Source organism: Sturnus vulgaris, chromosome 4 (genome assembly GCF_052056855.1).
Source record: "Sturnus vulgaris isolate bStuVul1 chromosome 4, bStuVul1.hap1, whole genome shotgun sequence".
Classification (NCBI taxonomy): Eukaryota; Metazoa; Chordata; class Aves; order Passeriformes; family Sturnidae; genus Sturnus; species Sturnus vulgaris.
Genome location: NC_142246.1, coordinates 66,943,193 through 66,964,515, shown reverse-complemented (window position 1 = coordinate 66,964,515; position 21,323 = coordinate 66,943,193). Strand labels below are relative to the sequence as shown.

Sequence of the window (21,323 nt, the reverse complement as noted above, 5' to 3'; positions counted from 1 at the left end):
TGGAAATTTGAGCAAATGCTCACCTCTGTTACTCATTTCTTCCTTTGTTCAGCTAGAGAGATTTGTGCAAGCTCTGAAAGACCTTCTGCTGCAAAAACAACCTGAATTTTAGCTCAAACCAAAGGGATAAAAAAATATTTGAAATGTAAATAATAGTTCCTTTACTAAAAAGTCCTCATCTATTTTCTGTGTATAAACTTCCATTTTATTTTTGACCTTTCTGCATATATTTCAGATATCTTTTTGCATCCTTTACTTTTCTTCAAAAACACTGAGGAAAACAAAATTATCATGAACCTTTCAGAGACAGAAAAATTAGTTTGCAATAATCATATATCATGCATGTCCTTTCCATAAGCTACCATCAGAAATATTTATGCATTATGTACTTGTTCCAAGAAATTGGAGTACAGTGTGTATTCCAGAGATAACATGTAGATGAATCTCCCCCATATGTTTTAGTTTACTTTGTATGTTGGCATATATTCTAATAACAGACAGAACTTGGGGTCTTTTTTTTTTTTTTTTTTAATTTATGTTTTCCCATATATGGAAATACATATATGTCTTAACTGGAATAAGCCAAACACTTTGACTACTGTATTGACATTTATGCTTGAGAAAGTTCAGGCCTGCAAGCTCTTGCAAAGCAAGTTAAAAGGCCAATCCCAGCCTCTGACCCAAAAGGGAACATTTAAGTTCAGGCTCAATCAATTGAAAATGCAGGGGAAAATATGCCTTTAGATGACAGAGTTTGATTTACAAGATATACAGATATTTTACATCAGGCTGAGCTAATTCAAGTTTGTGTTTTGACTGTGTATGTAGAATATCTCTAATTTATTTATGACCTATTAGGGAGATTGTTTCCAGCATGTAAGAAATCCTAATTAAGACCACTGTTTTTAAAAGGAAACTCACAATTTCTTTTATATCCTGTCATCAAAGGAACAAAGCAGAAAGCTTTTGTTCTTGTTTTTGTTGGGTTTGGTTTGATTTTCTCCTTGCTGTCTGCTGAATGTCAAGGGGCCACACACCAGCTATTGCACAGTCAGGTCTTTGAAGTCCCCAAAGAATTTCAGAATTCTCCTGAAGAGTTTATTTCTTGAAATACTTATTTCCCCCAAGAAATCAGGATTCCTGAGGGACTTGTCATTCCAAACCATCTGCAAGGGCTGTTTCCTTATTCTGAGCACGGGGGGGCACAGCATTACATAATTTTTGGGAGTTTAATGTCTCATGAAGAGACAATGGCATGAAGCTAAAGCTTCCCAAACTCGTTCCCATTCACCCTTCTGGCATACCATGACCTGGCTGCTGCCCCTAAACAGGGATGGAGGTGGAAAAACAGAGGGTCACAGACACCTGGGGCACAGTGTGCACAGACCAGAATCAGTATTTGTTGGTAATAGACTGAAAAGTAGGGAATAGACAATTAGGTAGAAGATACAGAAAATCATAGGTGTCCAGATATTGTAGAGAATGTCTCAAAGGCAGCATAGCTCACTGCTGCAGGGTTACTTGGACCTGTTTAATAACCAACATAATTATTTCCACAACACCCACCCTTGGGCAGAAAGGGGTAGCAGGAGTACAGTAAATATGCTGTGAAACATGCATATCTTTGCCATTCTTCTGTCAATGTCATCAATTACACTTTGATTTATCCTGAGACCAGAACGAGCAGCCAGGACTGAGTGACACCAGGATTTGTGTGTAGCTTTCCCTGTGTCATGGTCCTTTCACGTCTTTCAAACTTAAAAGACAATACACTCCATGACTTCATTTCCTTAGCCTATTAAGGAATATAATAAACACAACAAACTGAGGCTCCATCACCTTTTACCCAGACTAGTCTATATGTTAGTCAATTTATTCACTATTCAAGTGAAGATTTCATAAGATTTCATTGCTTGGTATAACTCTTGATATCATATACCTATGAGAAAAAGAAAAGACTTGGTTACCTAGCAAACAGAGAAAGTGCTGACCCTTCCTCTTCCATCACAGGCATCCCCTGTATCACACCAGGAAGCAGAAAAACCTCAGCAGTCCAGCTGCAGCTGAATCCACTTCAAAAGCTTTTTGGGTAAGATTATAGAGCCCAAGAATGGTTTGGGTTGAAAGAGACCTTTACAGTCCAACCCTCTGTAATGAGCAGGGACATCGTCAGACACATGTTTTGTACTCTCAGGCTTGGAGGCTGAGTCTATCCCATTTCTGCAAGCTGGTGGATTCTGGGGACACTGCCAGACAAAACACAGTGGCTGCTGGAGGCAGCAATTTGCAGGCCATGGTGGCTGAAGAGTGTCCTTTCAGCTCTTTCTGACCACCTGTTCTGCCTACCTGGGGCTCTCACTTTGACCTAGTGCTGCTGCTCTCAGCAGAGCATGAACTCTAGCATGAGCTGGCTTAGCCAAAACTGATTGGTTTGAAATGTAATAGGACAATTGAGGCCAATCAGTTTGTGCATTGTGTGATAGAAAAAGGGATGCAGTAGCCTTGTGCCTACTTTCTCCTTTTACCTTATTTGAACATTTCTGTCTTAGACTCCTCAGAGTAATGCATATACAAAGTGTGTTTACTTATAACCCATGACCTCATTTGTACTACTCCCTCATCATAAAGTTGCCTTTCTCAGGGACAGGAGTATTAATGAAGGTAAATACACAGTCATGCTCTCCCTGTATGGCTTTATAATTTATTCTTTTACATTACACAGAATCAGCAGGATTTGAGCACTACAGATACCAGGACAATGCCCAAGTAACCAGGGTGGAAGCCTCTGTTCTTTCAGATAAATTAGTAAAAGTAATGGGGTGGATCCATCTTATTATAGGGAACTGTATTAAGGCAGATTAATGCTGTTAGGCTGAATAACACCATAAAGCTGGGAGACGTTCCCAGGTTCAGGCTAATGGACTGCCAGCCCCGGATAGAAATGTGGGGTGTGTCTTTCAGCAGTGAATACCAAGGGAAATGAAACTACTGATGAGACCAAAAGGCATCCTAGAAAGACTGAAGTGTCTCCTGCACCTGAAAGCAAGTTTATTTTTCCCACAGAAGCTTTTTTGCATATCCTTTATTTCAAAAACATGAAAACAAAATGAGCTGCATTTACTGGTACAGTTTCCTGGGATTTGAAGGCCTGAAAATCTTCTTGTTAGTTATTGAGAGTGAAAACAAAAGAGCTCTGGGCCAAAGCTCACTCCTTTCATAGTCTTTTATTTCTTCAGCATAGATTTGATTTCTGCATAGACTTGGTATTATCTAAACTGTTTTGCTTGAACGCTGTCATGTCATTCTGTATATGGGTCCTGCCAAAGGAATATTCACTGTTGACTGTTTTCCTCTAAGGCTTTAAGGTGTGGTTTTAGAAGTGCCTCTAGGGCTTTTTGTTTCTTATCCCTCAAAAGAAATCTTGCATGTGCATCCTTTCTTTCTTCCTCTTTACGTTCATCAAAAATGAACAAAGGATGATGTGGACAGTGAGTTACAGTCATACATAAACCATATCCCTGTCTCAAGCTATTGCTGGGAAGGCCATGTTGAAGGCAGTATTTACTGAAAGCCCCTTTTTTTATATATCAGTACTGTGGAAGTCACCAGGGGTACAACAAAGTGCCAGCGGTTTTTTGTTGTTTTGGCTGTCCAGGTGCCACGGCTTCACACGCACATCCAGTGGGCTGGCTCCAAAAGGAGCATCACAGAGGGGCATCCCTAACAGATCACAGTGCTGCAGGTCCTCTGAAAGGAGTTGCAAGGTCTTTCTGCAGTGGCAAACAATCTCTACTAACTTCCTGGGCTTCCAGAAATACTAATCAGCAGTTCTAGTCCGTAGCACATTTATTACACCCTGACGTGCTGAAGACAGCCTGTTACAAATAGAACTGCCTCGTGAAAAATGCTGTTCCAGTGTTTTATAATAAAGTGCACCAATTAGATGCATTCATTAGGACAAACTGCTTGTCTTTTCTTATATTAGATCTTTTAAAAGGCACAATGCATCTCATAGCTTATTCCGCTCTGTATTATTATTAATTGAACAGAGCACATTACAGAGTTTTAATCCAATAACTGTAAATACATAATGAATAATATTTCCTTGGAGGCTGCCAGAGTTGTAGCAGCCTCCTTTGCAGCTTTGCATACGCAGACTAAGATATATTATCACAGAGTCCCCTCTTCCCTGGCTGTAGGTTCCCCACAGGCATTGCAGGGACACCACCAGAGCAAGAAAGAGTGCGTGTGTGGTAGAAGACAAATGTGCCATTTGTTAAAAGGCAAATTAGTAGCCAAGCCTAAACTGCAGGCTTTCAACTTTTTCTTGTTGGAAAGGGTGGCATGCTCCAGTTCTTCATGTTGTCTTGCAGGTCCTTGGATGCCAAACAGAAAACAATTTTTTAATTTTACCGGCATGAGGGTTCCTAACTGCAGCATATTATTTATAAAGGGGAAATGGCAAACACTAAATGAAGACAAAAGGAAACATTCTGTTCCCCTCTGGAGGAGCACAGCATTATTATACAAGGCTGTGATTGGGCATAGTAAGATGAATTGAGCAGCTGCTCCTCCTGACAAGAACATTACTTCTTAGATTGCTAGTAATACATGAGGTAGCTGGCACTCCCTGGTTATACTTAAGTAACAGATATGATCTCAGCAAGAGTAGCCTGAACTCGATGATAACGACACAGGATTTTATATAAAAGAATAGGGCACGTTGAAGTGATTCTTTTTTTTTTCTATTTTTTTTTTCTTTTTCTTTTTTTTTTTTTTTTTTTTTAACCATACTTAGTAATATTTTCATATGGAATAAGTATTTGCAGTTATTTATGCCTGGGCAGTACTCAAGGTGTGTAGCAGGGCTAATTAGCTTGACGAGAAGTAGTGCATTAAAACAGTCTTACTAACACTAATGAAGCCCTGTAACTTTCAATTCTGAGCTATTTTCTGGTCAATTGAATGAAAAATGGTCAGGAAGGAACATGAGGTCTCTTTGTAGGTATCCTTGTAGCCATATCTGTTAACCTGCTGAAAGTTACAGCAACATGAGTTATTTTCAGAAATTCAGATTTTTGCTCTAAATTAATGAGGTCCGTTTTTCCAGGATCTAGGCCTTTGGCACCCAAGGATACATGGTCCAATAATATTAGACTCCCAAGACCTGATTCTATGACAACTGAAAACACTAGGAGAAAATTAAAGAGGCATTTTGCACCTATTGTCATTTTGGCCTGAAAATATCCTACAGCTGTGAAAATTCTAACAGTATTCAGCAGGATCAGGTCATAGTGAAGTGAAGAAGTAAAATAGATACCAAAAATAAGAAAAAGGGAAAACATCTGAGCATAGTAGCTATTGAAAAGCTGCAAACCTGGGAGATTTTTTTCACAACAGATAGTTAATCTTAAATTTGCCATCCACTGGTTTTCCTAATATGAAATAAATGATTTTGCTAAGCACTGTTAGGACTCTGTATCTGTCTAGGATTATTAGCACTTCCATTCTTTAATTCTCATTACTTCATCACCTTTCTATTCACTGCCTGATGATGATGAGTCTGCAGAAAGGCAGTCGGTGTTACACACCTGGAGGCAGGGATGGGGAAGCTGCAGTGCTACACTTTTCACAAGTGAAGTTGTTCTCCAAAGTTTTGAAAGCACAAATCACAGTGATGTGCACTTCTGTCTGGCACAGTATGATCAAATATTTATCCCATTTGATTGGACTGGTTCTATCCTTTACCAATGCCAGTTGGGGAAATTCATAAATTTTAAAACATCGTTGAAGGCATATTCCACAAAAGTCTTTCTGTTGGTGTAAGCAGGGCCAGTTAGTCCATGTAGTCATTTTTGAAAAGAAGCAAGTTGATTCTTGAAGAGGAATCTTAGACAACTAACTGTAATCCTAAACCCCAGCTCAACTATTGCCTAAGTCTGGAGACACCTGACCTCCTTAAGTGTCTCCTTTTTTTTTATCAGAAGAATCTCCAGGTATTGATAAATTGACTTTTAAGCATATCTAATTAAAGCTTTTTAAAAGACTGAGCAGATTTACAGCACATGGCTACATCTTTTTAAAGATGCCTTATCCAAGGCTGAGCAGTAATAGTAACTATTTTCATGTAAGGACATAAGGAAGAACCAGAACATCAAGTCTGCTGTATGTGCCTCCACATATTTGTGCAGACATGGTCTTAAAATGGTGGTGACTAAAAAAAAAAATTAAAAAAAAACCTCTCAGGATGGCTAAGCACCAGCTTCAACTCAGTCCTGGGCCTCGTCTAGAAAAATAAAAAAAAATAGAGCAGACCTCTTCCTTCAGGTTTGTTTTATAAGAACACTATACCATGTATCTTAGGGAGAGAAAACAAGTCCCTCCCTATCTCCAGTAGAGTTTTCCAGGGGATCCTCTCTCAGTAAGCTGGAATGGACACCTGAGTCTTAAGGAAACAGCATGAAATGATGCAATGTTTTCCAAGAGCATTTCCTGTTGGAAGGTGGACAGTAAAAATAGCAATCGGAATGACAGCAGGCAGACATCTAAAACAATCTCCAGACATTGCATCAGGAACCTTGACACACAGAGAGGTTTTGGTATTTTGTTGTATCAGATATCAAAAATTGAAGCTTCTGACTTTGCAGACCTCAGGTCTGGTCTTCAGGTCAAACTAAAGTATTCTCCTAAATTAAAAAATAAATGACTACTTAGGCTTGGTAGCTTAATAATTCAAGCTGGAATGTAGGAAAAATCAGCTTCCAGTTTTAAATGAACAAAATTAAATTAAATGCTGAAATGAAAAATATCCAATTGGGAAAGCAAGGACTAAATTCTGACTGCCATATTTCATATAAGTATTTATCCTCTAAGCTTGAAGTAACACTGGATCCTCCCATATCCGAAGTTGTCCCTTGGCACAATTACATATCTATGAAACTATTTATTGTTCTACCTTTTTTTTTTTTTATTAATACACAGTTAAATTACACTTTTAAAACCTTTTAAAGGGAAGAAGTAGCTTACCTGAAATCTGTTTTGAAACACAATCTAGAGTCATATAACATCAAAAACAATATTCCATACCTCAGGTTTTTTTAATATATATCTATCTTTAAGAATATTCTCAAGTAAAGTTGTAATTCTGAAAGTCTTCAACAGACAGATTAATATATAAGAACTACCAAAAGGATCTAAACCTCTTAGATGGCAATGTCTTTTTAACAAAAAATCCTAATTTTTTTTTCATATGAAATATTTCATAAATGCTTTCAAGTCCTTTAATAAAAGGGGTTAATTAAAATCCAGGTGGCATTTATTTCACAGCGTGAGGGTGAACACTTGAATTTCAGACTCGGTCTAACACACTTTTCTCCCTCTGGCTTTCACAGTGAATTGAACATTTAACTCCCTTCAGCAATTTTGGAAATCTCAATTTGTAGCAATTATGACAAGAAGCCATTACATGATAGAAAGAAAGAAAGAATAGTTAGTTAAGTTCAAGATATGTATCTAGATTCCTTTTAAAATAATGAGCACACACAAATAAAAGGAGAAATCTTGCCAGAATTCTACAACTCCCTTTTTCAATTTGCATATTAAATTGTACATCTACCAGTTTCTGTTAATTCAGCAAAATAAGAACTTCTTATGAAAGTAATTGTGTTATTAGTCTACCTTGGCAGTAATGATCCTAAGGTGAAGGTAGCAAGTAATTGTGTTTCTAACTGTGTCTTCTTTTTAATAATTAGTTGTAAAGTTATGTTGTGTCTTCTCTGTTCAAGAGAACTTTTCTCTCATCTTCTGCACTGCACTGAGCCATATTTAAACTAAAAAGGCAGTTTTCTGCTAAAAAGGCAGACTTCTTGAGATCCTTGTGGTTAATATTTGTTCAAAAGTCTGAAGCTGATATTCTCACACCTTTTCCAGCTGTAAATTGCATTACCAATTTCCATTTTCATTAGCCTTTTCCATGTTACTCTGCTTTAGGCAATATAAAACTTGAAATAATGGCCTTGTTTTTAAAAGCTTTAACCAATTATGGGAACAAGGAGACTGGAAAAGTAACAAACCTTGACCAAACAAGAAATAACTGACCAGTTTCTCCCTTTGCACAAATAGCTCTCACAAAAAGAGTAGTTTAAAACATCTAAAAAAATATTGATACAATACTGGCTGCAACAGATCTTTATAGCTATATGATGCTTTTATTTTCAAATTTCTTTTGGCATTTACCTAAGTCAAATCGTATTTATATACACTGAATGTTTCTGATATTAAAATACTCCCTCCTATCTTCTGACTGCCTAGAAAACAAAAATAAAGCAAAAAACAAGTCTGTTGGCCATGTCTATTGATTAAAAACTAGTTTATTAAGGGTATAAATTAAAGGGAAAAGTTGTCTAGCAAATCCTAGTTACATAGATCCTACTGGACCCTCTCAAAAAGCTGTTGTTTATTGCAGATATTGACCAAATGCTAGAAAAAGCAGCCGTGTATCACAGACCTTTCATGTTCAAACAGAAATAAAGTGTTCCCTTTATACATTCTTTTTTCATCAGCTAGAAAGATGCTGAACTCATGTGTAAATGTAGAACTCAGAGAAGGAAAAAAACCCAGCAGAATAAATTGTTGAGGCTGCTCCAGTGAATACAGTGAGACAGGGAATATTAATTCCTTTTCATCCTGATGGCTTCTTTCTTGCCATACGTTGTTGCATTTTAAGAGTCACTCCACTCTCAGGAAGAAAAAAGGGAAAAAAAAGGAGGAAAAAGCTTGCTGCTTTCATTTAGAATGTAAACTCATTGTTTTAAAACAAATTAAAACCAAAGGTGGAGAGATTGCTGTCAACACTAGCATAATTTGTGTCTTCCCACCTGTCATTACCGTTATTTATTTATTCCAGGTCATGTATGTATTACAGACTAATTATTTGCTTTGCTTACACAAGTCTCTCCATTTAGAGCTATAGCAATTAGAGATTTTTTTAGAAATGAAATTAAATTGTATCATTTATAACATTTCTACATTTAGGTCAAGAAATGCCATTCTGGTAAGTCGCATTTTTTACCTAACATGTATTTCATTTACTACCTACCAGGCTGACATAAGTTCTTCTTGCACAGAACCCTGGTTTAAATCCTGTTTTACACTACAGAGGTGTCTTTCATGTTTTAAATTTTTACAAATACCAAGATCAGGGAATTATTCTTATTTAATATCTTTGAATAGTGTTGAGTCTGAAGATATTTTTCTGTCTACATGGACAAGCTGTCCAATGTCAAACAGAAAGCAACATAATTAAGTTTTCTATGCTTGTAGCTTTAAATTTTCTTTTTCTTTAAGAAGCTGAAATGGTACACTCTGCTTTTACTCTCCTGAGGAACATTAACCTTAAGGACTGCACTGAAAGTTGAGGGGAACAGTGAAGTGGGTAGATCAAAAGAGTGGTCAAAAAGGAAATGGAAGGTCACTTTTAAAACCCAAAAACGATACTAGAGATGGAACTCAAACAGATTACCTGCTCTTCAGTGAGCAGGAGGGTGGAAGGGGTGTTTATCATCTAAGCAGTCCAAAACGAGCAGCAGTGATGAGCAGTGCTGTGCATTACTAGGAGTACTTAGATGAGCTTAACTAGCCACAAGAATTATTTAATATGATCAGTCATTTTTGTTCTCCACAACACCCATAAGTTAGGAATTTGCAAATGTTATCCTGGTGCTGCCAGAAACAGATTCACAGTGACCTCAATATGTCACCAGAAAGGGTTTCTGGAAATCCTTTTGTTTTCCACATGGCATCTCAGTAAATTGGAAATAGAAGTGCTCTGGTACTGCTTTAGCCACTTTGTTATTGTTGCAAAATATTCACATCACATTACTTTAAAAAGTAGAATTTATTCTGCACCAACTAGCCCAATGAAACAAAACTTGCAGTTTGATCAAGTGTACAGATTGAAAAGTTGAATTAGACAAGATCAAATCTTTTTCTGCCACATGAAGTGGATGTTAATTGCATTTATTCAGTCTGATCATTAAAAGACTGGAGAATCCTGCAGTCAGAATTATGAATTAGCATGGCTGAGTCCAAAGGATATAGTCATGTGTATATTTATCTGTGTCTTGAAACGTATTTCTGGATTTTGTATTTGTGACCTGTGGTGTGCCTCTATGTCACAAAAAGGGAGATTACCCCAATCTACTTTAGATTAGGTATATTTTGCATATGTCACTGTTTTAAACTCAAGCACCACATCGGTGGTGCTGGTGTTGGGAGGGAAGGGTTAAAAGAAGAAGGCTGGTGAGGAAGGGGCAGATTTCCTCAGGTGACCTTGCAGCTGGCAATACCAAGGTCTGAAAAATATCCATGTGAGAAACCCCACACATTGCACCTCGTGCCTTTTGTCCTCTGTCTGTTTTTAAAATCTCTGTGCAAGGACAACATCAGTGTTTGGAGAGACTTGGAGGCACTCAGGGACACACCTGAGCTCCCTGTTTTGGAAGAGAGGTGGAAACTCAGAGGTTACAGAACACAAAGAGGAAAGCACAGATGCCTGGGGGTTGATTTGGGATCCTCCACTTAGAGAGGTCATGAAATAAATTTGCTCTTTGCAAATAAATTTACTCTTTGCATCTCAGCCATGGTTTTGTAGTTGTCCTGCGTGTGTCAATTCACACAATTGGTAATATTTTGTCCAGTGAAATTCTTCTTTATTATGCACTCAGAACCTCCAGCAAGTGCATCAGGATTTCTGTCATGAGTGTCTCTGCCTCAAATCCCCCAAACCCCCCAAGTAACTTCACTACCCATGCAGGAACTAAACAAGAAGTTACTCCTGATCATTTGCTCACTGATGCAAATCACAAATACCTTTCATATGGTAAAAAGCATGATTCTAATTTATATTACATCTGAGATAGATTTTCAGAGAGAAAATTTTACATTGATGATTTGAGAACTAATTAGCAATATGTCTTAAGGAGAAGCTAGTCTTGATACTATATTTAAACTGAATTTGAAACTCTAAAATTTGGGGGTTTTTGTGGGGTTTTTGTTTTGTTTTGCGGTCTGGTTGGTTGATAAAATCAAAAACATGGATAAATTGAAAGGAGACTTCTAATATTTGAAAATTTTATGATCATGCTGAAGATTATTCAAAACAAAGATGTGGTGTGCCAATAATCAACAGATGAATTGCAAAAGTATCAGAAGTTTTTGAATATTTCTATTTAGATGAAACTAGCTAACACCAAACAGTTTACAGGTAATACAAACTGTATTTTTACAAGTATTGTTCTGATCTGTCAGCTTTGAAAACTCTCTTCCTGTTGACTCCATATTTCTTTGTTGCAATATTTATAAACCTGCTCTCATGTGTCTTTTAAGGAAATGTGAATTAGCCAAATAATGAAGCTAAAATTATAATCTGTTTGATAGCTGTTTGAATAAAAAATCAAAAACTTGCTGTTATCCAGCGGCACACTGGAGACTGCCTTCTTTTACCTAAAGGTACTCATTTTATTACTTGTAAAGATAAAGACTAATTAAATGTTACACAGCCTTTCAGTAATTCAAAAGCTCCACTAATGAGAAGTACCATCCTGTTAAAAAAAAAATTATTTCAGGCAGGCAGTTCTGAAGAATGAAGAGAGCCTGTGGAATCAAAGGGCACTGAGTGAAACCAAAGTGGCTCGCAGCAGGACAGTGTGACCAGCACCTTGTAAGAGTATTTGGTTTTAAAAATACCAATTCAAGCTCTACATCTCATAAAAGAAATCTGAGTGTTGAGGAAAGTGAGATCTCTTCAGCTCCACGGTTGGAAATTGCACAAGATCACCACGGATAGGGGTGACAGGAAACCCATCTACCTCTAACTCTGCAAACAGAATTGCACAGGTAAACCTCTGTGTCCTTTGGTACCTGCTGCTTTTGACTGTGAGCAGCAGACATCTATCAGAGCACTCTTCCTCACAGAGTTTGGGTTCAATGCTCATGGCTTTGGGTTCATAGCCCAGGTGGCTACGGGGCAAAGTGGAAAGTAAAGATACAAATTATTCTGGGTTTCTAATATTCCTGCCAGCATGAATATGCTCTATGTGTGTATATACGTGTGTGTGTTTGTGTGTGCATATAAATATATATACACCAGAAGCTGCTTTCCTTTTCCTTCTGTAGTTTTTACAGAAAGAGAGAATTTGAAGCAAATCAGGTTGTGTGTGGAGACACAGGCACAAATGTGCCTGCATAGTTTGTGCATATTTGTGTGTATATATATATATATATGCCTATGTGTGTAGATAGATCTCTGTGTGTATGTACTCTGCACTCACATATTTTATGTGCCTGTATACATTTGCATGTTTTTTCCCAGTGGTCTGACTGTAAGAAAAAGAGGATTAACATGTGACTTCTCTGTACAATCCCATTGGGGTAATTTTCCCCTGGACTAGCTGAGTCTGTGTGGATGGCAATGAGATAGAAAAGCTCTGTATTTGGAATAGTTTTGTCAGCATTGTCTGGAGCTTAATCCTCTCCTTCATTCACATGCATGAGAGGGGGGAATCGAGAAGTGGAGCATCCCTCACTGCCCTTGCTTGGAGGTTTTTTGGGGGGAGAAAGAGAGCCCCCAGATGTCTGGCTTTCCAAATGTGGGGAGAAACATTGCTGGAAAGGGGTGAGTGGCTCATTTTTGAAGACACAATTGATAAAATCAGGGATTAGGTTGCCCCACCCATGACGAAGGCCAAAGGCATACGTTTAACTGAGAATTGTGGGTTTATCCATATATTTTCGGTTGGTATTTCTTATAATTAAGCGATTGCAATACAGGGTCTTTTGTTTAATTTTTATATTGTGGTGAGTAAGTACAGTCAAGGTTATTCAGGCTTAGCGCTGAGTTTCATTAAATCAAAGTGAATGAAGGGTTAATATCTCATCCTTGGAGTTTGGAATGACATTTGAGCATGAAAAGCAAGTTTCATTTAAATGTGAACCTTTTCAAATTATATTTTCTGTGAACTGGTGCCAACTCGATTACAGAAACTGCTTTTGTACTGATCTGGTTAGTAAGCTGCCTGTTTGTTTTAAATCTAATACAAATACTTAAATTTAGTGACATGCATATATTGCATATATTCATTGGCTTTAAGTATTGGAGATTCTGTACTTCTAAAATAGTCTGTTCTGAGAGATATTGTTAAGAAATTAAAAATGACCTTTACATAAGAATTCTTTAGAAGGGTTAAACACAGACAGAATATGCCAAACTGAATTAATTTTTTAATAAACTGAAGGATTTTACTGTTGGGTCCTACAAAGGACTAAACTTTATTTAGACTCTCCCCTTTATATCTCTAGAGTAATGGGAAATAGCTGAATTTGTAATGAGCATTAAAGCCAGCATAAAAATCCTGATATCTGTTCCCCTGCATAAGGATCAGTGATTCTGTGACTTGTTGATTTCCACTTTAATAAGTTGTACACTTCTCATGATGTTCCCCACCATTGCCATGGGTTATGTTCAGAGAGAGACTGGAGCAGCTTGCTGGCATCTTGATGTGATAAGAGGTCACCTAGCAATGCCATGCCAGGTGGAACTTCTGAGTGCCCCCCACAGAAAAAAAAGTGACCTCACTGCTCACTCTTGTCAGAAAACAAAAAGGCTGAGGCATGGAAGCTAGAAAAAAAAGGGTCTAAAAAAAGAGAAGTCATAGGAACTTCAGTCTTGCTTTTAAAGCCTTTTTAGAAGAGGCAAAGAAATATTTTTAATAATATAAATAATAAAAAAACCTTTGGTGTTTCTCAGTAACAATTACATCAAGAACCTATAATTAAGTCAGGCTTACTTACTTTACGCTCATCCAGTGTACAAAGAACATTCAAATATTTGAGCTTCAAAAAGCCATGGGTCCTGACAAATCTTCTGTTTCACTCTTTGGAGCTGACACAACTCAGTGAGAATTTTCATCAAGAAAACTGTATATGGTTATATCTCATAAACAAGTTCCCTGAATAGTAAATTGTTTTTCCTGAAAAAACTAATTGTTGAAAATGTGTGATATGAGGATAGTCTTTGAGTAATCATTGCCTAGATATGATGGAAAAAAGTGCATACAGACATCCTGTATTCCTTATTTCAGCCTCCCATTGCATTGATTGCACCAATAAATGGGTATAGAAATAGGTTTTCTTGAACTTTGTCAGAAAAATGCAAATATGGCACAAAATCTTTTCTTCAAAGAGTCAGGTTCATATTTCCGCGAACTGCTTAACTCCAATTTCCTTGTTCAGTGTTTCTTTGCCAGAAATAAAGTGGATTCCATCAACAAGCCATGATATAAATCTTGAATGACTGAGACCTTTGGGAACTGGTTGGAATAATGGATTGAATGTCATCTGTGTATGCAAAGTTGACAGAATCTGTCAGTCTTCAGGAAAGCTTGGAGGTGGGTGTGTGTTGATATACCTGTGTATGCAAGGTGACTGTGCTGGGACACTCCTTAGCTTAAGTGGCAGCATATTTGAGTCATTAATCTGACCCTTCATTCTGATGATGCCTTACAGATTTCAGGGAATAGCCAATGTTCCTTTTGAAAACAGCTGGACTATTTAAATACCTTGAGAGCCACTACTCCCATGCAAAAATTGTTTGCTTTCATAAAATTGTGACATGGGTGTGCCTTCACAAACTGCAATGCCCATTGCCCAAATCTTCATTTTCCTTATACCTTTTTGATTTAATTTGACTCCACTGGTGCAGATAAGCACTTCTGACTTTCCCCTTTGCCAGCTGAGTTTCGTGGTTTATAACCTGCTCACCTGATCAAAACACTTGATTGCCTCCTTGGCTACTTTAACTCCTTTTGTCTCTCTTTAATCCCCAGCTGTGCTATCTGACCTGAGCCAGCCAGCTTTCCTTATCCTTGCCTTTCTGATCACTTGTTGCTATTTGAGTCCAGCTAGGAATGGATTATATTTTGTTAGAATGGTGGATAGTTGTAGGCAGAGGAGAAGCAGGTAGATATTTATTAAAGCTTTCACAGTTAGCATCCAAGGACAGCCTACTGCAAGCTTCACTGGAGGCACTGCAAGGGCTTCTCTGAGAACTGATGAAGGAGTTCCCTCCTTCCAAAAGGAGAACATTTGTAGGGAAACTTCCTCTTTTCCCAAATAAAAATAAAAGTCTTAAAAACTGCAAATAAATATATTTATATTATTAACATTATCCTTTTCTCCAGGTTTATTTTGCAGTAGCATTTCCCTGTAATTTTTTTTATCACTACCAAGAGAATTATTTTATTCTTTGCAGCTTTCAACATTGAATTTCTTACAAAAAAAAAAAAAAAGAGATGTCGAATGCATTATCTTTTCTAGTTATTTAACTTTATGAATAAGTCAAAAGGTGTAATGATCATCTTTGGTACTCCAGAACAGAAGAGTTCTCAGAAAAAGAAATACAATTTTTTTTTCCATTGTTAGCAGTTCATAATGTATTAATGACAACCCTCACATGCACCAGTGTCCTTAAACTTCAGGTTTGCAGGTGTTTATAATTCCAGAGCACATCAAAGGATTATCAGACTGCAGTTTAATATCTGAACATTAGCACAAGGACAGAACACTTGTGGATTCTAGAGAAAAATCCTGATTCATTCATTATGTCTCAATTCAACAACAGACTATCCCTCAGGTAGTGGATAGTTTCCCACAGCTGGTAGACAGCAAACCCAGGCAGAACTCCATAAACATTGATTATTTATTTCATTGCAGAGCTCGCTTCTTTAGTTTAAATTGCAGATGAGATTGATTTGAACCAAACCAACCCGACAAAGTTTGCAGTGAAGTAAATTAGGTACTTTCATCTCTACAGCTTTAGAGCTCATCTGTGAAGGGTGGGCAGGTGGGAAAGAATAGCTCCTCTGGAATTGGTCCAGTTCAATAGAATGGTTGGATCTGAACTGTCCCACAGGACTGTGCCAACATCCCTGTTCCAGGGGATGAGTTAGCTCATGGGCCCTTACACTCCAGTGTCAGCTCCATCAGTTTAGACCTGCCTCCAAAAATCCGAGACACTTACTGGAGCAGAGAGTATATAGTTACCAAAAGGGATTAGTTTTTATATTTTCATTCTGAAGGTACATTTTTCAAATTTTCATTATATTTCCCAAGAATTTCAGTTGCCTTTAGTTGTTTATATTTCTTGTACCTGGTCCTAACTGGTATTTTTTATTTAACTTAGAAAATACATAACTGGTTACCTTCTAGCCCTCAGTATCTCACTTGCTAAAGACAAACTAATGCATTTGCTGAACACCACCTTTTAGGCTGTATGGAAGCAATGAGGTCAATTAGGAAAAGATATTTTTATACAACTTTAAGCCACTTTAAGAAATACTGAAAGAAAATAATCAGCTTCTAAATTAGAACAAAATTTGAAACAGGGCTTCAAAGTTGGATTTCACTATGGCTCCGTTATACAAAGCATCCAAAAATTTAAAGGTAAGGGTTAGAACTCTTAAAGGAATAAATTAACAGTACAAAACATCTTACCTGAAAGATATCAAACACCTAAAAATATTACTAATAGGTAAATCAGAGAACTAGCTGTTCCCTAACTAGTCTGTAGGTATTCTCAAAGGAGGCAATCATTAAGTAATTATTTTCTTGAGGCAGACAGCATCATCAACCACTTTTTTTACGAATTTTATGACATGCTAATTTCCCATCTGTCCCAAGTAATACAGGCTCTACACTTTAGTTCATCCACCATAGCTTAACAGTAAAATTGCAAGAAATAAATGTCTGCTCACTCCTTCTCTGAAGGTTAGGTTTAGCTGAGAATGATCACGTTGTTTGGATTGGAGGGAGCATTCTCTCTCAGACTTGTCTCTAACATTTGTTATTAATGCCTTCATGTTGACAGCCACCACCAAAAATCACCTTCTTGCTTTGGAAATCCAGGCCCAGACGCTCAGAGGATTTGTAGTGCTTATCCCTAGCAACTTCAGCAGGTGCAAACAGATGGCTGACATTTCTGTTAGGCCATAAAATGCAGAATACTACTGTCCTGCTACGCCTAACTGGAATCAATTAAGTATGAAGCAGGATATCAGGCTATGAATCACAAGTCATTTGTTTCCTGTAAATTGCATAGTTTGTTGGGCTCTTTTTAATGCTTCATTTCATGGAAGCCCCAGGGATGGCAGGAAAAGCAGCAAAAGAGAGAGGTAAGTGCGTACTTGAAGCAGTTAAATTGCAAAGTGAGTTTCCTTGCTGAAATCTCTGCGTATGAGGCTGGGTTTGGAGGTTATTGCCATATTCCATCTCTGATTTCATGTTCTATCTTGTTTGAGCTCCTGAATGCCTTCCTAAAATATGTTGGATCAATTACTTATGCTGCACTTATATGGCTAAACCTGGACCAAAACAAATAACTATAACCTTTCTTGAAATTATTTTTCTGAGCTTGATCCTTTCATTAATTCTCTGAAAACAGTTGTATCAGGACAACTAATAGATGCAGAAATCCACAGCAGAAGGGGCTTCAAGTCATGTTTCAGAGCTTCTTAGCTAGCTTTGGAAACTCATAGTCTAATATTTAGACAGAACAAAGTTGCCACGTAACAGAAGCAACTGAGTGGATAAAGGACAAAAGGCAGAAAAAACTTTATATGTAAAATACAAAATTAAAACAAAGAGGAAAAGATTACTAAGATTCTTTAAAAAAAAAAAAACAAAAACAAAACCCCTCCACTTTGTTTTCCTGATTCCTATTTATATAGTGAAATGTAAGAGGAAGGTAAAATATAATAATAGATATTTCGTTTTACTTCATGCTCCTGTTTTATATCTTCAGTTTTCTCCGGGTTAATCAGAGACCTTTGCTAATTACTGCCACAAAGGTGAATAAATGGCAGGGGGAAACAAGTAAGATTTGTGTATAGGGTGAGTGTGGTGAGATTATTTTAAAAGAATAAGTTGATGTGACAATGTTTTAAATATGAGCTGGCAACTGCTAGTAAGTTTGCACTGCCTGTTTTTAACCTTTAATTTGTGAGAGTGCTGTGAATAGAGATTAACTTCCTTTACTTAATATTTACTTTTTCAGTGCCTTCAAATTGGAGCTGTCATCAATGTTTTGAACAGTTGCTCATTTTCACAGGACATTCTGTTGATTTCTGTTTGTCACTTGATTCACTCTTCCAGTGTGGAAGAATGGAGAACCAATGGAGGCTTTTTCTCATGTTACCTGAGCAAGGAGGATTTCAGAGTCTGGGAGATTTGGGGTGAAATGTTCATATTCAAAGACTACTGTGCACCTTCCACATAGCCTTGAAGTACCCCAGGTTCTGACCTCTAGCAGTTAAACCTCCAAAATATAAATCCTGGGAGGAATACACTGAATCCAGAGGAAGTGATCAAATCCATAAAGGTTGGTGCTGAGTGTAAAATGTTCAGATCTGTATTTGCTAATCTTCTTGTAAAGAAATTCCAGTAAGTGTTCCCATTTGCTTTCTCCACTCCCACCCTCTCTGTGCCCCAAACCACAGGAGTTATGGAGCTTGGGAATTGCACCTGTGATGTAAAAAACAAGTGTTTAATGGCTGACTGAATCTTAATCTAAAGGAGCAGCTTGGACTCGTAAATGTAACAGGTCAGAGCTCTTTAATTTTCCCAATATCCCTTTAATAATCCTCCATTGACTCCAAAGGATACTTTGCCATTCACTGGTGTAGGGTATAGCAGCCGGATTTGCAACCCACCCTCTTATTCCTTCATGTAAAACAATTTTCAGGTTAATTGTTAAATTTCATTGGTTTTCCCTAACTGCTAAAGGGTAGTCAAGTCAGGACAGTTTGAATTTTTATATTCAACAGAGAAAATATTCAAGATCAGCAAAAAGAAGATTTGATCTCTTTTGTTTTAATGCAAAGGGAAAAATAATTTATTTTCACAACCAAGGTACGCTTGCTTTTCCATTTTTTCCTTACTAAACAAATAAAATATGAAAAATAAAAGTGAGTCTGTACAAGCAACTGGTTTGAGTCAGTATTCACAGAGAAAATATAATGTTTTATGGGGTATGTGATGCCAGTTAAAACCAAGGAATCTTTACATATTTCCAAGTAGAAACACCACATATGGTTTCAATATATAGTCTCTACGCTGTTAAAAAAAATAATCCAACTTTTTCCTGTCATCTTTTTTTAGGAGAAGTAAACTGTTGAAGATACATTTGTCAAAGCTTGATCTGATGTTGGAAGCACACACTGAAAACATAAAATAAGTTGCGAGGAAAGCATGTAGAGACTGATAGTCTGCCTGTCATGAATGCTTTGAAATATGTATTTCCATTTAATTTCTTCAAAATTAGAAAAAGCACTAAAAGTGAATTCCTTGTTACTAGGTGGGCAGCTTTTGCAACAGAATTTGGAAGTAATTTATGTGATGGAACTGGAAAGATAAACACCTGAGATGACATGGAGACACTGGGAAGCTTTGAAGGACAGTTATATAAATGTGAAATAAAAATGAAAGAGAGGAAATGGAAATGAAGATAAAAAGAATTTAAATACCTGAGGTCAAGGTAAACAGAAAGCAAGACTCTTTGCTGTGTACTCTAGGACCCAAGTAATATGATCAGAGTGATTTTTCTTTTCTAAAACCAAAATAAAATGTCAATGTAAATTTTTTTCTGGCAAAGGAAACATGCTTGAAGTTTTCTCCATCACTCATTTGCAAATGGCAGTGGTAAAATAGTTACAAAATTTAATATGACAGGGTATCTTATTTGTGAGTTCATATTCTGCAGAGAAAATGTTTTATTTTTTTTTTTAACCTTGTGGAGCTAAGTTTTTAAAAGACTGTGACAGACTCATGGAAAGCATTAATGTAACATTGCCAAGCATGTGCCTTTTTTCTCTGTGCTTCTGCCATTGAGGTTTGGGGTTGCTGTTCTTCCTGTGCAATTTCAGTTTGCCTGAAATTTCTTTGCTTTTTAAGGTTGCTGTCATTGGTACACCATGTTCCTTGGATATTTGCTGCACATTTTGCTGGCAACAGCATGAATAGAAATATAATTCTGACATTAATTAGCCGAGAATGTGTGCATCACTGGAGGAGCAAAGGAATGTATTTCCAGTAAATCATTCAATGCAAGTGGTTTTTAAGGCTCTGTCTTGACTACTGGATTTTAACATTGAGAAAGAAGAGGGAGCTGGGACATCTGTACAAGGTGAGAAAGCCACAACCGAAAAAAGATTAGGTAAAATGGCTGTGATATAGCCTGGTTGGTGGAGCAGACAGGAGAGGAGTTGTTGAGAGTAATTTTCTCCCTTTTGCAGGGCAATCACTTCTCTCTAGGGGTACTGTCAGAGGCAGAAACCCACAAATGCAACTCCTTGCTATGAATCACAGCAAGCTATCACGAGATGATGTTCAAATTGTGACCAAAAGCACGATGATGTGGTTATTTATACTCTCATTTCACAAGGGGAAGTAAAGATATTTATGAACGATTACTTAGTCAAATACTCTGGTTCTCACAAAAGGCTTTTAATTTCTTGTGACTAGCCATAAAGTAGGGATGATTAAAATCAAGAAATTAAAGAATGCCACATCCCTTTAGAGTGCAGGAAAGGCAGTAAGCTGAAAGTAGAGCTGGGCTGTCCATGGGGAGCAGGCTGCCTGTCTCTCTTGAGAATGGAGGTGGCTCTCATGGGCATCGTGGTTTTTTGGGAGTCAGCTTGACCGTGTGCTGCACACTTGTCCAAGTACTACATTGATTTAGGTCACTGAATGCTTGAGACTTGTGGTCTCAAAAATGAAGTTGCAGAAACCCTGACATAAACCCGCTGAAAGAGCAGTACATTCCTGATGTGAATAACTGGTTTTAATTCTGTTGGTACTGTGGGAAAAGGAAGCTCTAAATGCTGCTTGGGAGATGGTGTAAATGGACACACACAGTTAACCAGGGAGGCTGCTGAGATGCAAAGAGTTCATTTATTTCATTCCCTCACTAACAACTCCAACCCAAAACTTAACTAGCCATGAGTGAGTGCAACAGATCAGCTGAATAGAGAAATTAGAAGACAACAACAGAAACTGAAAAAAGGTGTTTGATGTCATTGACGCCGAAAAAAAGGCTGAGATCCTGACACGCAGAAAAGCAAGTGCCAGAGAGATGAAAGAATTTGGTGAAACACATGAAAATTAAAAAAAAAAAAAAAAAAACTGCTAGAAGGTGTTTGTTCAAAATATGGATGAGAACTATGTCCAATAAAACTAAAGCATCTCCACTCAAAATTAAAAGCACAGAAAGGCAG

General features: G+C 37.3%; 1 long non-coding RNA gene across 2 annotated transcripts in view; it reads left to right on the top strand.

Moving 5' to 3' along the window:
• LOC148224065 (uncharacterized) overlaps nucleotides 1-21,323 on the top strand; it is a 160,268-nt gene that overhangs the window by 124,884 nt on the left and 14,061 nt on the right. The window contains exons 3-8 of one of the 2 annotated variants that reach the window (XR_015803404.1): nucleotides 11,625-11,895; nucleotides 14,290-14,444; nucleotides 18,205-18,430; nucleotides 18,549-18,652; nucleotides 19,210-19,585; nucleotides 20,002-20,233. This is a non-coding gene — a long non-coding RNA (uncharacterized LOC148224065). Of the gene's footprint in view, nucleotides 1-11,624; nucleotides 11,896-14,289; nucleotides 14,445-18,204; nucleotides 18,431-18,548; nucleotides 18,653-19,209; nucleotides 20,234-21,323 lie in introns of both variants that reach the window. The other variant, XR_015803403.1, reaches the window with a different exon arrangement.